Here is a 7,633-nt window from a genome sequence, read left to right as displayed (position 1 = left end):
CGAACACCAGAGTACTTTCTGTAAATGTATCATGTTCTACTTGTATATAAAGCTCTTGTTAGGAGTGTTGTTTTAATATTGTAATAATAAATGGCATTTTCTACTTCATCTGCATCTCTTGAGTTCTGGAACAGATGGAGCAGGTGTGCTTGAAAGAGGGTCTGTGTGTGTGTGTGTGTGTGTGTGTGTGTGTGTGTGTGTGTGTGTGTGTGTGTGTGTGTGTGTGTGTGTGTGTGTGTGTCAATGGGGAATGGCTCTGTGTGTGTGAATGTGTGTGCGTGTGTGTGAATAGGGAAATGGCTGTGTGTGTGTGTGTGTGTGTGTGTGTGTTAATTATATCAGGGAAGCTGGCGGGTGTATGACGCAGGAGAATGAGGTGAGGAGAGCAAATGGCTGGGTGTCAGCGCGGTGACTGCAGAGGAACATTCCGGAAACGGAATTGTGCGTTAGTTGCAGGTTCTGAGCGGCTGAGGTATGAGCTGTCGGCCAGGCCCCACTGCGGTGATGAATGAGAGGTCGTTAGTCAGAGCCCTGCGTGGAGTCGCTCAGCAGCTGAATACAGTGCATTAGGGGCCAGCTCTCTCTCTCTCTCTCTCTCTCTCTCTCTCTCTCTCTCTCTCTCTCTCTCTCTCTCTCTCTCTCTCTCTCTCTCTCTCTCTCTCTCTCTCTCTCGTTCTCTCTCTCTCTCTCTCTCTCTCATTCTCTCTCTCTCTCTCTCTCTCTCTCTCTCTCGCGTTCTCTCTCTCTTTCTCTCTCTCGCGTTCTCTCTCCCATTTCCCCCTTTCACTCTTTTCTTTCTCTCACTCCTTTTCTCAGAGCCCCCTTTGTGTCACTCTCTCACTTTCTCCCTCTATTCTCTCTCTCTCTCTCTCTCTCTCTCTCTCTCTCTCTCTCTCTCTCTCGTTCTCTCTCTCTCGTTCTCTCTCCCATTTCCCCCTTTTCACTCTTTTCTTTCTCTCACTCCTTTTCTCAGAGCCCCCTTTGTGTCACTCTCTCACTTTCTCCCTCTATTCTCTCTCTCTCTCTCGTTCTCTCTCCCATTTCCCCCTTTCACTCTTTTCTTTCTCTCACTCCTTTTCTCAGAGCCCCCTTTGTGTCACTCTCACTTTCTCCCTCTATTCTCTCTCTCTCTCTCTCATTCCTCCCTTTCTCTTTTTCTGAGAGCACCCTTTGTGTCACTCTCCCCTTCTCCCTCTATTCTCTCTGTCTCTCTCTCTGTCTGCGTTTCATTCGATGTGAAGGTCGTATGCCTGTGAACTCAATTACATTGCTTTGTACTCTGATCAGTAAAGCGCAGCATCCCACACCAGTGAGCACTAGGTGTGTTGGAATGGTATGAAAATGGTGGTATACATGCCCTTGCATGCGATAGCCATTGTCCCCAATGGCCTTACTGTGCACAAATACGGTTCAATGTCGCTTTTAAGTGCTTCTTTTGCTTTGAAGTTATACTCTTTGAGGGCAAAACTTTCAATGGTTTGCAATATGGGCAATATAGGTTCACAGTGTTGGCTTTATACAGTATACACACACACAGATATATAGAGAGAGACATGTGCATGCACTCACATTCACATCTAGACAAAATGACGAAATTTTTTACTGTCAGATTTATTTTTTATAAAGGCATATAAAGCCTTGCAAATCTATTCTTATCCAATGTGAATGCGGTTGCTTCATCAATCATTCATGACATGTCGTAGGTATTGGTCATAACTCTTGATCATACCAAGCGTACATGGTGACATTTTACATATGAAACAGCAGGATTTCCCAGATACTTGCCCGGTCCCTGTAGCCCTGAGATTTAAGCCTGAAAGTGATGAAGACGTTCTCGTCACTCGATCTATTCATTTAACCTTCTTAGCATATCCCATTTCCCTATCACACAGGGTTAAAAGGCTCTCAAGTGGTTGGATTACCTTGGCCGGCATGTGACCTGGCTGCTAACGGTGATACCGATGGCATGAAGGCGGATAGCATGACGCTTTTATAGTGAGAATCGTGAAAATGAAATAAAGAGGAATATGACAGTGTTGCTGAGGACAGAATATTACCTGGGCGGGTTGTTGCTGAGAGTGGGATATTACTGGGACTGGCTACAAAGCGGGATTAAAAATAGAAAAAAAGTATCCTTTACTGCCAAGCTGGTTGTAGTTTACACCTCCCCAAGACATTTAACCTCCAGACTTCGGGACCCCCCCCCCCCTCTCAGTCCTTTCACGATTGCTCCTCCTCTCTAAATCTGAACTCATCTTTTCTTTTTTTATTTCTCTTCCCCTTCTAATTTTTAAAGCAACCTCGTGTTTGTGAAGTGGACTATACAAACGGAACTTTAGATTTAGTAGTAACTTGCATATTATATAGGCTGTGGTGCTTAATCTGCACTATATAGAGTAATCAGTGTCGGATGACCAGTCTTTTTAGACAGTTCAGCCCACCTCAGTGTTATTCTATGAAGCCAAAAGTCATCTTTAGCTGGATTACTGCGCAAACTAAAGCCTTGAACCTGGAGAACAGATTTGGGTGAAAAGTGCATTGAGGGTTTTCTGGCTGCTGGGATCTGTACTGTACTGTTGTCTGACCCTCCACCTCCATCCCCCAAAGTGATCCCACAATGAGGAGGAATTAAAGGCTATTGGCCGGGCATTAGTGGACATGGCTTAGCGTTGCGGCAGCTGCATTGTGCCCCAGCAGAGATGGCCGGTGGCTGGGAGTGTATCCTGGCCCCAGAGCCCCCCATGTGCTGTACTGGCATACTGAATATTTGAGCATAGGATAAATACAGCACACACACACCTTGTCCCTTCACGCTCTTTGCCAAACAGGCCATGTTCATGTTCATTATTCATTGGCCTCAATGTAAAGAGAGTGTGTGTGTGTGTATCTTGAGTGCAAGTGTAGAAAGTATATAAAGTCAAGCAGAATGACTATATTCTCCTTTTTGTAGAAAAGTAGGTCTTATAGTTGCTGTGAATGCTGTTTTTCAACCACTTGTATACTATAGATTTTCAACCTTATGTTCCAGTATATTGTGTGACCAGTCAATGATGGACAGAAGAGTCATTTTTTGTCATTTTATTAATAAACCAGTTTTTGCAATAATTTATTAAAAATGTAATGATTCCATGCAGTTTTACGGGGTACATGAATATGAAATGATCACATCCACTTTTATTTTTGAAAAAAAAAAAACTCATGTGTGCCGTCACACAAAGCAGAACATCAGTGCACGTCTAATAGCACGTTTTGTTTAATTTTTATTTTTAGAAAAGACACAAAAAGAAAGCAAACAAATGTAAACTGAATAAATAATAATAAAAAAAATGGTGAATCTCCTTGTTCTTGATGGGCACGAATGTTAAGATGTGTGTGTGTGTGTATGTGTGTGTCTAAAAATAAAAAAGAGAGAGAGATATAGCCCAGCACTGAACACAGAACAGCAGTCTATTAGCGCTATGTAAACGTGGAGACGGTACATGGTAACTGAGTGGCAAACAACCACACTCACCTCCAACATTCAGGTTTTTGATTTTTTTTTCTTTTTTTTTGATCTTTTCATTTTTCACAACACTTTCCCACCCCATACACACTCTCTCACACACACACATACACTCATACACATACACACACGCACTATTCATATAATAATACCTCTACAGAAAAAATGTATTGTATACAATATGTACAGCGAGATAAGTTTGTCTTTCTCATATTCTGAGGTGGCCTGTGTATCGTCATACAACTGTCCCTTGGAGAACAGGCCAATAACCTATAAACAGTTTTACATCCTGACCCAACCTTTGTTCAAAAATCGTACAGTATTATTGATTCGTAGAGCCCCATTGAGCAATGTCCCAACATGACAGACCAAAGAAATAAATACCTTTATAGAGGAATAACAAAAGTTTTAAGAGGTGTTTCACAAAAGGATGGGCCTTGTTGTAGCCTTTATTGCCTATAATAAGACTCTTAAAAAAAGTTATGCCATGAAGACCTAGTGGACCACCACTGTCTTTACTTATTTTTTCTTGTGGTTATCAGTTTCAAAACAAATGGAGGTTAAAAAAAAGTTTGAGACAATAGGGTAAACGGGATTTAGTTCACTTGTCAAGTAATAATTGAAAGATAAAACTGAAATTTGAGATTGTCCCTAAACAAAAGCGCAAGTAAACAGTAAACAGCTTTGTTTGGATAATCCTATTGTATTGTTATATAAATGTACTGTCGTCTGTGAATCACAGGGCACCAAGCAACACATGACCTGACCCGAATCTCAACAGCCAAATATGCAAACACCTGGGGGCATATTCCAAGAACATGGATTTGTGACAAGCCTGGTTCAGTAAACTCTGAGTAAGTGGTGAACTGCCTAATAGAAGAGACCAATGCTTTGCAGGGAGAATGAGACCATAGGACTCTTATATTAGGAGAATTACTACATACTCAGAGTTAAATGAGTCAGCTAGGCTTTTCACTGGTCTAGTTTCCATTCTTGGAATATCCTGCTGATCATTCTAGAACAGAGGATGTGGTCGGTGTTACACAACAAACATTGTGCTGAGTTTTTTTTGTCTTTGTTTTTTGTCTAAATGTCAACAACACAAGGCAAAGGCAAGTCCTGCACATTGAGACGTGACCTAATCTCTGAGAACAATCAATGGTTTGTGGTTCCTGTGCAGAGGTTCAATGTACACGGCTTGTCATTAAACATAATCTATACATTACAGTACATAAACACATGTACACACACACTGTAAGGAACAAAAAATTGTTGCAACAAGCAGTGTGGAGGCGCTGGATTCGACAGTCTTTCCTTCCAGTGAAGATGCATTTGAAATAATTCATATATTTGCTATTAAAATATATGCTTTTGCATTTCATCCTTTTTTGTCTGTCTGTCATCTGTTTAGCGTCTCTTATTCTCTCAATGTAGGCTATATCTGAGAACAATTTTATTGCCACTTTCATAAATGCTATGTTCTGCACTGTTAGAATTTATTAAGAAAATACATTTAAAATAAATTCAACAATCTATGCATAGAATACCATATATGATAGTGACATATACTATGGAAATATATATGTATTATAACTATAGATGTAGTTTTGTCTGTTTTTTGTATATTTTGACACAACAGTTCTGTGCAAAAGTCTTAAGTATATTCTCCCCTTTCCTCTCATGTATAAAAAGTCTGGATCTTTGGATTCTTCTAAGCTAAAACAGCGTATGTCAATTTTTAAAAAAACTGTATTGCCTTAATGAAACTGATATTTTTCAATGATTTCTAACTTGTTGACTACCTACTAAATTTATTTCAAAATGTGCTAGTTTATTGGCCACCACGTTTGGAGACTTAAGGGGAAAAAGCCCATATTTCAGCACATTTTTTTTTTCGGGGGGGGGGGGGGGGGGATTGCAATACAGAATGTCCATGCACCTCCTAAGACTTTTGCACAGTATTGTTTTTCATTATGTCTGCACATCTTATTAGGAGGAAATATGATCTTTTTGATTCAAATCAAAGAATAAAATAAATGAATGGCCCCGGTTTCATCCACCAAATAATCAGTTCACTGAAGTATGTAAGCCCTTTTGCCATCACCATTTAACTGACCTACTTTGGGTGCATTATAGACAATAACGTACGTAGGACATACAACCTATAAGCAAACGAATGATGCCAATGTTTGGCTTTTTCTGTCGTCAACAACAGATGGTTGCTTCTCAGACTCCATTTCTGATGGTGTTCATAGATAGGTCCTGTTCATGTTGTGCTCTTTTTACCAACTCTCGTCTTATGAAGAAACTCGGTCTACATACAACACAACAGCGTACGACCACTGTATGATGGGAGTTCATTTACTGTGACACCTGGCTCTGAAGACAGACTGCATGATGTCCATTGGTGTTGGTCTTTAATGGACTCATGATGATTCTGGAGTGATTTGGTGTGTGTGTGACGTGGGAGGGACTCGGAAATTGTGAAATTGGAAGTGAAATTTTGGTCACGACAGTCGCACAAACGGAACTAACTCTATGTGACTTTAACATTTTATTTCATGCCATCTTCAGGATGCCGAATACCAAATATTTCCATATACAGACACCATCAGGGCATCAGCAAGATGTAGTACACAATCACATGTAATGTAATATATATATAAAATGTGTGTCTCTGAAGGAACAACAAATCCCAGTGTCTTTTTGTTTGTTTTGTTTTGCTTTGTTTTGTTTAGTGGCTGCTGCCGTCTGACTGGTAAAGGTCGAGAGGCCTTGGCTTCACAAATGTCAGAGCAGCCTGACAGTTTGTAGAAAGTGCTCAGACTAACCAGGCTTTCCCAGGCCCGAGACGAGGGATCAGCCGTAGTTCTGATCCCATACCCGGTCTCTCCCGCTGGGAGAACATCCGGGAAGCGTTTTTGTGTTATCTGCTGTCTTGATCCACTCTTGAGATTATCTGTGTCATGTTCCTTAACCCGGCTGAAGTGACGTTTTACATTTCCTGTAGGGGACCAATATTCAACAACAGGCACAGCGCTCAACAAACATAAACTAAAACCAAGACACCAATGGTGAGATATTTTGCTGAACAAATCTTTGTAGATATTGATAATACATAGCTTATCAAAAAAAAAGTTGGTATTCGGAATACATTTCTTGTTTGTTGTCCTGTCACAGATTTACAAAAGAATTGTCAGACAACTGCTATGAGTGTGTATTTGTGTGTTGGTGTGTTTCTTCTACACACTATTTATGCAAGACTTTGGGTAAAATTTCACAGCACTGACTTGCATCTCTATAGCAACTATGAGGTATGTTCACTGTTGCTTAGCGCCGGATGATTTATTTTAAAAACACCACTCTGTGCTTTTCTTCTGGACTGTGAATCAGTCTGTTGTGAGAGGGAGGATAGGCTGACAACCATGGGATCTCAATCAAATGCCCCCCCCCCCCCACCCAGGCCATATATATTTTTTGGCTCGAGTCGCATCTAGAAGGGCTTGACAGGTGTTCACTTTTCCTGATTGAAAAAAATAAATAAAATAAATAACAGTATAAAAGATGATAATAGAAATGGGAAAAAATAAAATAAAAACAACCATCATGAGCGTCTAAGGACCGAACGACTGGCTTGACAGCTGGATATGAATTCCCACTGGCCAGTCCATCTTCCATCATTGAGGTTTTTTTCCCCCTTACTGAAGCGCAGTTATTATTACACTCCAAACTGCAGTCTAGTTGCACACCAGCGGCATCCAGCCTTCATATATTCACCCTTTCCTTGCTGCAGGCACATGACAAAACCCTTGCGTTTCGCTTCGTCGCATTGACCCCACTAGCACCCTTGCATTGATACACACTTTTTCTTTCTTCTTCAGATAAATAGTGACCAACCACGCTCTGTCCACTGCTCTGCGGCCGCGTCTATCTTCTTGCCTCCCTGTGCCCATAAAGGATTTTGGTCATCCCTCACCCCCGAGAGTTGGAGAACAGACACCCAGCTGCAATGGAAGACTGGCCCACGGACCAAATCAGTGAGATTCACCCCAACGTTACCAGGAGATGCAGGAGGAAAAGAAAAAGATTCATTCTGTGCCTGTGAGTGTCGGTGTGCACATACAAAGGTCT

General features: G+C 41.2%; 1 protein-coding gene across 1 annotated transcript in view; it reads left to right on the top strand.

Annotated features, from left to right (window-relative positions):
• elp2 (elongator acetyltransferase complex subunit 2) overlaps positions 1–108 on the top strand; it is a 30,610-nt gene extending 30,502 nt beyond the window's left edge. The window contains exon 22 of the mRNA XM_076301770.1: positions 1–108. This exon is cut by the window's left edge and continues 1,264 nt beyond it. The gene's annotated coding sequence lies outside the window, so the exon portion shown is untranslated.
• The last annotated feature ends 7,525 nt before the right edge of the window (positions 109–7,633 follow it).

This window comes from Alosa pseudoharengus, unplaced genomic scaffold (assembly GCF_046254945.1).
Source record: "Alosa pseudoharengus isolate Yale_2024_CS ecotype anadromous, Long Island Sound unplaced genomic scaffold, YU_APseudo_1.1 YU_APseudo_1.1_scf_23, whole genome shotgun sequence".
Classification (NCBI taxonomy): Eukaryota; Metazoa; Chordata; class Actinopteri; order Clupeiformes; family Clupeidae; genus Alosa; species Alosa pseudoharengus.
The sequence above is the reverse complement of the archived record's forward strand: the minus strand, read 5'-3'. Positions and strand labels throughout refer to the sequence as shown.